Raw genomic sequence first — 8,293 nt, 5'->3', positions numbered from 1 at the left:
AAAGGGCCATGGTTTAGTGGTGGGATGGCAGGGTTAGGGGAATGGTTGGACTTGATGATCTTAAAGGGCTTTTCCAACCTGAACGATTGATTCTATGAAATGGTGGGACCTCGCAGATGATTGGAGGAGAGTGTCGGGGGACCTTCTGGGTCTGACTTAGGACAAAGACCCCAACCTCTTGTTCCGACCACAGCAGAGGTGTCTAAGCTGCTTCTGCCATCAGGGTGGCCAGGTTGCCTTCCCCTGCAGGCACAGCACCTGGTGGGGCAGACTGAGCATCCTGGTGCCACCAGGCATCTTCCCCACCAATTATAACACTGAGGCCGCGTGCCAGAAGTCTTTCCTAGGCAGAGGTCTTTCACAGGCAAAACACACCTCACATAGCTTCACCCATCCAAAAGTGAGGCATCTGAGGCTAAGCATCCCTTTGCCACCGGTGGGGAGGGACAGCAGTGCTGCTCAGAGCTGATTCCCTCACCCTGAATTTGAAGCGCGAGGTGGACGGCGAAAAACACCCGCCAGAGGGGCTGCTCATTTTCCATCCACTGCAATGAACCCCTGGACTTCCCAGAAACGGGAAGATACATCCGTCTATCCTGTGCCACAGACCATGGGGTTTCATCAGGTTGCTCCAAGAGTTTGTGCTGGGCTGAAGCACCAGTTTAAGAAACCACATATTCCTTGATCCGCAGGATTTGAAGAGGTTGGTCTGTTCTCGCAAAATGCCAAAGGCTACGTCCACAGCAGTGTGTCAAGATGAAAATGCAGGAGTCTCCAGGTGGCAGCTCCTCAAGGGCAGTTCTGTAGCCATGGGCATCCTTGAGTAGTGCCTGTATTTACCCCGCAAACCACTCACACTGTTCTTTACACTTTGTTATTTTGCTGTATGCAAAGTCTCGTTTGGGAATCACAGAATTGCAAGGGTTGGAAGGGACCTCGGGAGATCATCTAGTCCAACCCCCCTGCTAAAGCAGGTTCTCCTAGAGCATGTTACACAGGACTTCATCCAGGTGGGCTTTGAATATCTCCAGAGAAGGAGACTCCACAGCCCCCCTGGGCAGCCTGGGCCAGGGCTCCATCACCCTCAGAATAAAGAAGTTTTTCCTCATATTCAACGGGAACCTCTTCTGCTTCAGTTTGTGCCCATTGCCCCTTGTCCTGGCACTGGGCACCACTGTAAAGAGTCTGTCTCCGTCCTCGTGACTTCCACCCTCAAGACATTTGTAGGTGTTGATGAGATCCCCTCTCAGTCTTCTCTTCTTCAGGCTGAACAAGCCCAGCTCCCTCAGCCTTTCCTCCTCGGGGAGATGCTCCGGTCCCTTTATCATCCTAGTTGCTCTCTGCTGGACTCTTCCTAGGAGTTCCTCATCTTTCTTGAACTGGGGAGCCCAGAGCTGGACACAATAATAAAGCAACCTGATTCGGTTAATTTTTAAGTCGTATTTTTAAAAATGCACTAAATAAAAGGGTTGAGGCAAGAATTTCAATTATTTACTGTAATGCAAATTGGGGTGAGCACCACCCTGGCATCAACCTGTTTCAGGCAAGTGCAAGTCAGTTCATGAGGAAGGAGAGGCTGAATTTATCATTTTGGTTGGCCGTGGTTTCTAGGGCTGGAGTCTCATTGCGGGAGCCTCCTGTTCTGCTTTGGTTTGCTCTTAACTCAAGAAGACGCAAGTCAGAAGAGAACCTTGCTGGTGATCAGGAGATGCAGCACTGAGATTGTCAACATGGGCATAAGTGACGGAGAAGGGAGGAAGGGGAGTTGTTTGTAGATATTGTGCTCTGGAAATATGCAAAGAGCCTTCAAAGGGACTGCGTGGCCTGATAAAAGAGCATATTAAAACTGGGCAACATGTCAGGTTACATGCACAACGTCTTCATCAGAAGCCTCCCACTCCTGGACTGCCACAGCCAATGCTGAAGGAGGAGACGCCAACACACTTCAAAACAAAAGCAGTGGTCTGAAGATTACGCAGCCTTTACCACTTGGCTCTGAAAAGAAATAGAGCCTGAACCCAAAAGATGCTGCTCACAGAAATACAACAACGAGCCCTCTGCACGTCCCTGTGCGTGCCCGGGGCTACGAGACACAGCTCCGGTACAGCGGCCCTTCCTCCTGCGCTTGGCTTTGCAGCTGGAGAAACCCAACGGTCCATTCTGCATCTGGTGGGGAGCAAAAACGCCATCGATGCAACCCCAACATGCCATGCCTTGATGGCACCCCGGAGCATGCGTCATATGGGACAAGATCCAAACTCCCACCTTGACCTGGAAGATAGGGCGCTCCCCAGCTCAGTGAGGGCAGCTATCCGGTGAGATGGCCCTGTCCCAGCCCAGAGAAAACCAGAAAACTGAATCCATTTCTCAGTGAAAAGAATGGTTTTACCGCTTATAGTTTTAGGACAGAAATAACTGGGGTAACAAAAGCAAGAAGAGGTTGGTTGGGGTTTTTAATTATTATTCCCCAAGCGAAATCACCATAAGAGGCCCCCATCAGGGGCTGGCTCAGCACTGGAACAACCGGGTTATGCGGAGAAAAAGGCAGCCCAAGTCCCAAGGTCTCAAAAGAACTGCATTGGTGCCCAGGAGAACAGTGACGCCCCAAACCTACCGTGTCCCAGGTGGGTTGCTCTGTTGCTGAGGTTGCTCTGTGCCCATTGGGGGAGAAGAGCTGCCTCCAGAGCTCTGGGGAGCGCGGGATGCTTGGCTTTGCCTTCCCCCAGTGTTGTCCTCGTTGTGCTCTGTGCCCTGGGGGGCTACAGGGTGCACCCAGGGAACCCTTGCTCAGAGCGTGGACCGACGTGGAGCTCATGGCTGGGACAAGGCATTCAGGACCCAGAGCCATGTTTCCAGCACCTGCAGGACCCACCAAGGGACATGAGATGGGTAACCATAGAATCATGCTTTGGCTTGGACGGGACCTTCAGAGGTCATCTAGTCCAGTAATACACATAATCAGTGGGAACTGCTTGTAGCCGTAACGTTTCCACAGAGCGTGCCTTCCAAAAAACCTTTTTTGACCTACTCAGGTTTGGGATAAGCTGATACCCTTGTTCCTTCAAGTCCAGACCAGCTAACGAGGCTGTGGTCTTGTTGCTTTTTTTGGTTTCCCTCCTGCGCTCATCCTGCTGGTTCCTCAGCCCCTGTTCAGTTATATTGCAATAAAACACACCGTAAGGCTTTCCTAACCCGGAAAGCTCCCCAGGCAGATTTTTTAGCGTACTCACTTAAAACAATGTTAATGAAACAGCTTTTCCTTAATTAAAGCCAATTATTGACGAACCCGTACGCTCAGCAATGCTCACTTGCTGACCGGTGTAAGATGAGCGGATTTCCCACCTTCCCACCAGATTCCGAGCGGGGATTGCAGGTATTAGCCGGCTTTCTGAAAATCACCGTGCTGTTCGACAGCGGGCGGCCAGGCGGGCAACGAGCCAGCAGCTCCTGGCTGTTTGGGTGCGTTGTTACCGGGCGCTTCTGCGGAGGCACTGGGGTCAGGTAAGGGCAGGATTTTGCAGATTCTGGAATTCAGGGCTGCAGGTTTTCTACTCTATTGGAGATGTGCAGTAACTTCATTACAAGACCTCCTAATGAACTTCAGCAGAGCTTATTTTTAGTCTGAAGACGCATCTGCGGAGGTTGAGAAGACCAGGAGGTGAGCAACCTGCAGGTAGCAGGTAAGAGGATGGGTTTTGGGATGTTTGGGGTTTTTTTTATTTCTTTGTATTTTCCATAAATAATGCCCCAAACCAGCAAACTCCAGGGGTTCTTTCCCATCTGCACCATGGAGTCATTTTGGCTGTTCATTTCATCTCGTTTCTTCCCATGAACGAGATGTGCGGTCCCCAAATGTCTCATTTCAGCATTGCTGTTAAAAGCGAGGGTTTGTATTTCTTGGGCGCCCCTTCCCAACCTGAGAGCTCAGCACCCATCCACGAAGCCGTGCCTCAGATCTCACCCCTGCCAGCTTCCAGCAGGGCTCTTGGATAAAAGAGGACCCTTGTTCCCACCATTTTGTAGCAGCACCTTAAATCCCGCCGTGAATCCAGCCCTTTGTTTCCGCAGCTCGTGCCTGCAAAGAGATGAAAGGTGCTCCACAAAAACAAGTTACTCCACAAGCAGAGGAACTCACCAAGCCCAGTTCCCCGCGGGTTTGCCGCTTGCAGTTGGATTCTCTGATGTCTGGAGCGGTGTGAGCTCAGGCTAGAAGATGCCCCACACCCAGGGCTTTCTGAGTGCCTTTCTTCTCCCAGGTGGATTCTCCAGTGTCTCGCTAAGGTTCAACACGTGCCGTGGGCTTGCCCTCTCCCAGGCTGTTGGCAGGGTTTTGGTGTTACCCCCGGTTGCTTTATTCCATCCTATCTTTTTAGACCACATTTACCAACCACAGCTAAATGTGGTTAAAGCCAGCCAGCGAGTTCAAGTGTCACCGGGTGGCAAGACAGATGCACAGACAAACCTGAGCGATTGCATCCATCCCTTTTCTTTGGGAAATGGATTAAAAGTGAGTGTGCTGTTGATAGGTGCCGCAAACTTGAAAATGATTCCTGTTTCAGGCTGGTCCGAAACCAAATGGACACAGATTTTCAGCTCAGCCCATAAATATAAGACTTCCCTATCATGGGCAAGCCCAAAGCGTGCTCCACTCCCTTCCTCCAGCCCCTCCAGGACCTGTGGCTCAAGCAGAACATAAAGGTAATGGGGTAACGGCACCCAGAGCCCCATCGCAGCACCGGCAAGTGCAGGCGCCCACGGTAAAACACAGACACGGACTGGGGAGGGCAGGACAGATGATGGCAATGAAGCAAAGACACGTATGGGTGAGGGCGCTTGCACAAACCAGCTCGCAGGCAGGCGGCAGATCAAAGCTGCGAGTCGCCCGTGCCCCTTACGCCGTGGATGCTGCAAAGTCAGCATGGGTCTTGCCTGGTCCTTGGTGCTCAGGGACATTCCTCGTTGCAGTCTCGTGAGAAACCAGCGCTGAATTGCGAAGCTGACTGGACCTTGCGGTGGGAAAATAAACGTGCGCACGGCTTTCAGTGGTGGCCTCGGTTATACCCGAGGGCTGTCCCTGCTGCTGGAGTGGAGCACTGTGGCTGGTGTGCATGGCGTGTGCAGATCAGGAGAGAGCTCACTGTCGCAGGCAGCGGTGGTGGGGTGTAGCCCTTCCACCGGGGAGGAAGGAATCAGTATCAAAATCAATAGCTCTTCTTTGCAGGGAGGAGAATTACCTAAGCGGGGAGAAGTGGTTCCCTTGCAGCTGGTTGATTTTGGTAATCCATTATTAATGCTTGAGTTACAGGCCTGGCACTCTCAGAGGTCACATTGGTATAAGAGCACATCAGTTGTTTCCAAACATTTCACCCTGCGGCACCTTTGCCGTGGCCGGGGGAGTTCACATGGCAATGCTTATTAGCCTTTGCCTGGGGTTTCTCTCTGTCAAGGTCTCCAAGAAGCCTTCTTCAACATGCCATGATAAAATCTTGATACAAGGGCAAACATCAAGCCGCACGTCATCCCTTGGGGGCTGTGTTTCACCCCTGTCAGAGAGGAGAACCCTCTGAGCAGAGTTTTGTCTTCCTTGCCACACTGGGGTGTTGGTTACTGAACAGTCTCGGAGGGAATCAGGGGCTTTAGGGGCAGGAGACCTGGATGAAGAAACTAAGGATGCAATCAAAGGGAAGGATGCTGAATCTGGGTGAGGTGGTGGTTTAGTTCAGGAGTTGTGATACTGTTTAGATCCAGACTCAACAGTCTTGACATCCAGTGTTCACGTGGCTTTGAAGCAGATGGGCGAAGCTACCTTACATCATTTACTCCCGTAAGATTTCCACCACCATGAATGCTTATGTCCCAAGAACACCTCGAATTTTCTGAGAATAGCTGGATCACAGCATGGAATAGCTCCAAGCCAAAAGCCAAAACCCAGATCCAACTTCAGACATGAGCCTGCAGCTCAAACCTATCTTTACTATTGGCCAGCCCCAAAGAGCCTGAGCTCTGAGAAAGGTTATCTGAAGTTTAGTTGAGAAAGACATGATAGGGCCTCAAAGAAGCTCTTGACTAATAAATAAATACATGAAATCAGTCAGTAGTCCAAGGAACTCTTTAGAGCCAAGCCCAAAGCCACAATGGGATACTAGACAAGTTCCTTCATGATGTTTTACGATAGTAAAAATTTGCCCTAAGCTGTAAGACTCAGGATAGGACAGAAAACATTTGCTTTTGTACCCACCACCACAGGCAAATGCTCTCATCCAGCTTTCTCCATGGCGAGCACAGGGCAAGGCTGGCTTTAGTGCTCAAGGACAAGGGCTTCACCCGTGAGGGATACGCAAGAGAAGGTGATGATGCCTTCAAAGTAAGCAAGCAGTCTTCTGAGCCACCAGGTAAATGAAGACTGCTCTAAATGAAGAGTGCTCTCCAATGGACTTACATGGTGTGACTGGAGTCTCCAATATCTAATTAACTAGAGGGAAGGCATTTGGGGTGTCCAGAGTCTCTGTGGGGTAGAGACGTGGGTGTCTCATGAGGGCTGGGCACAGACCGCAGTCCCTTCCTCAGTCATTTGGTTCATGGGACCTTTTTCTCCATTTGGCTACTCGTTTCCACAAAACCTGCAGGAACGTAGTATCGTGAGATCTGCATACTTCTGCCAAACCTGTGAATTTGGCACGTGATATCTGTTACTCTGGTGGGGGCGGCAGCCGCACTTGCACACGTGGGGGTGGCATCACGACACAGGCAACGTTCTCACAAAACTAGGATAAAAACCAGCACACTTGCAGGAATTTTTGCAAAGATGTAAATTACTCACTCCAAAGCGCACTCACAGAACACGTATTTCTGTGGCTGGCCTTCAACTCAGTCAGGGCACGTGCATAGTTCTCCAGCAGGAGGACCTTCTCCAGGTGTGGGGTTGAGTCCCTCATCCTGTTCTAGCTTAAAAAAGGGGCAATGTGAATGCCATGTCCTGGTGGAGAATTCATTTCAAAGTGGGGTTTGGCCAATTCATTTCAGAAGGCCACAGGCTAGCATCCAAGACCCCCCTTGCATGCCCCTGAAAATGCTGGAAGGCAGGGCTAAGGACAGCAGAGATGCGATGAAGGCTGCAGCACTGCAGAGTTTCCAGGACTTAGTCCATCTAGAGGCCAGACTGAAACTCTCTCCTGGCTTAAACTCCACCTCCCCACAGCTCCTCCAGAGATGTTTCCATTTTGCTAGGACCCATCTCGCGCCCTCCTTAGCCAAGGAAGGCAAAGTCTGGGCAGTACAGCGCCTTACCTTGGTGTCATCAAGCTGGACATGAAGTAAAGGGCAAACCAGCCACCCCCCAGTTAGACTGGGAACAGATGGTGGGCAAGGTCACCTGAGGGAGATGCTGAAGAGCAGGCAAGACGGAATTCTAGCTGGGTATGGTTTAGGCTTGATCCACCTTCACAACAAAGGACAAACTTTCTGAGGTCTTCGTCCAGCATCATTTACCAGAATTTTCTCGAGTTACTAAGGTCTCCCTCCACAAAACCCCATCTCCATCAGCGCTTCATGCCTGATGCTGAAACCCTTTCTCTCACAAGCGCATTTGCTTCAGGAAATGCTGAGGGAGCTCTGGTACGGAATCCATATGGGATGGGGAGATGACCTGAAGAGATGCCGACAAAGCCCCCTTTTTCCGTGGAGACATAGAGAACATAGCCGAGGTAAATCCCAGCAAACTCTACGAGCGAGGGGGCCCGTCTCCGCTTTACCAGAGGAGCTGGTCACTTTACCAATAGCTATGCTCAGAAATATGCTTTTATCAATAGCTGAATAGACTCGAGCCAGCATTTAAATGCCTCGCCTCAGTGTCTCTATTGCCCCTGTACCATGTCACGAGGTCACCTATCGCACATGTTAATGACCCCGAGGGTGAGAGAGTGGCTCCTGGTGCCCAGCCCACACTCCTCTTCATTCAGTCCCTGTGCACGCCCCAGGTTTTCGCCCTTGTCACTGATTTTATTCTGAATCCAAACACTGCCACACAATGCACTTGACCTTTGCCCCGGAGGGAACACACTCGGGATGAAGGAAGAATTCACTCTTTATTCCTTTCTAATTCTAGTTGTTACTATACCATCGCAGACAAATCCCCACTTACACAATAGAAATCGAGTCGTCTGTTCTCGCTAGTTCTGGGACTTTCGACAGGGGTTCCTCCTCCTGCCACAGACGGTCCAGCTTTCGCCCGCGTCCCGTTTTCCCGTTCTACATCTGTCCCGATTAACCCTTGTCACGACGCGGTGGCAGCTGC

The sequence above is a fragment of the Egretta garzetta genome, unplaced genomic scaffold (assembly GCF_000687185.1).
Source record: "Egretta garzetta isolate BGI_Z169 unplaced genomic scaffold, ASM68718v1 scaffold226, whole genome shotgun sequence".
In the NCBI taxonomy this organism is placed as follows: domain Eukaryota; kingdom Metazoa; phylum Chordata; class Aves; order Pelecaniformes; family Ardeidae; genus Egretta; species Egretta garzetta.
Note: the sequence above shows the minus strand (reverse complement) of the source record.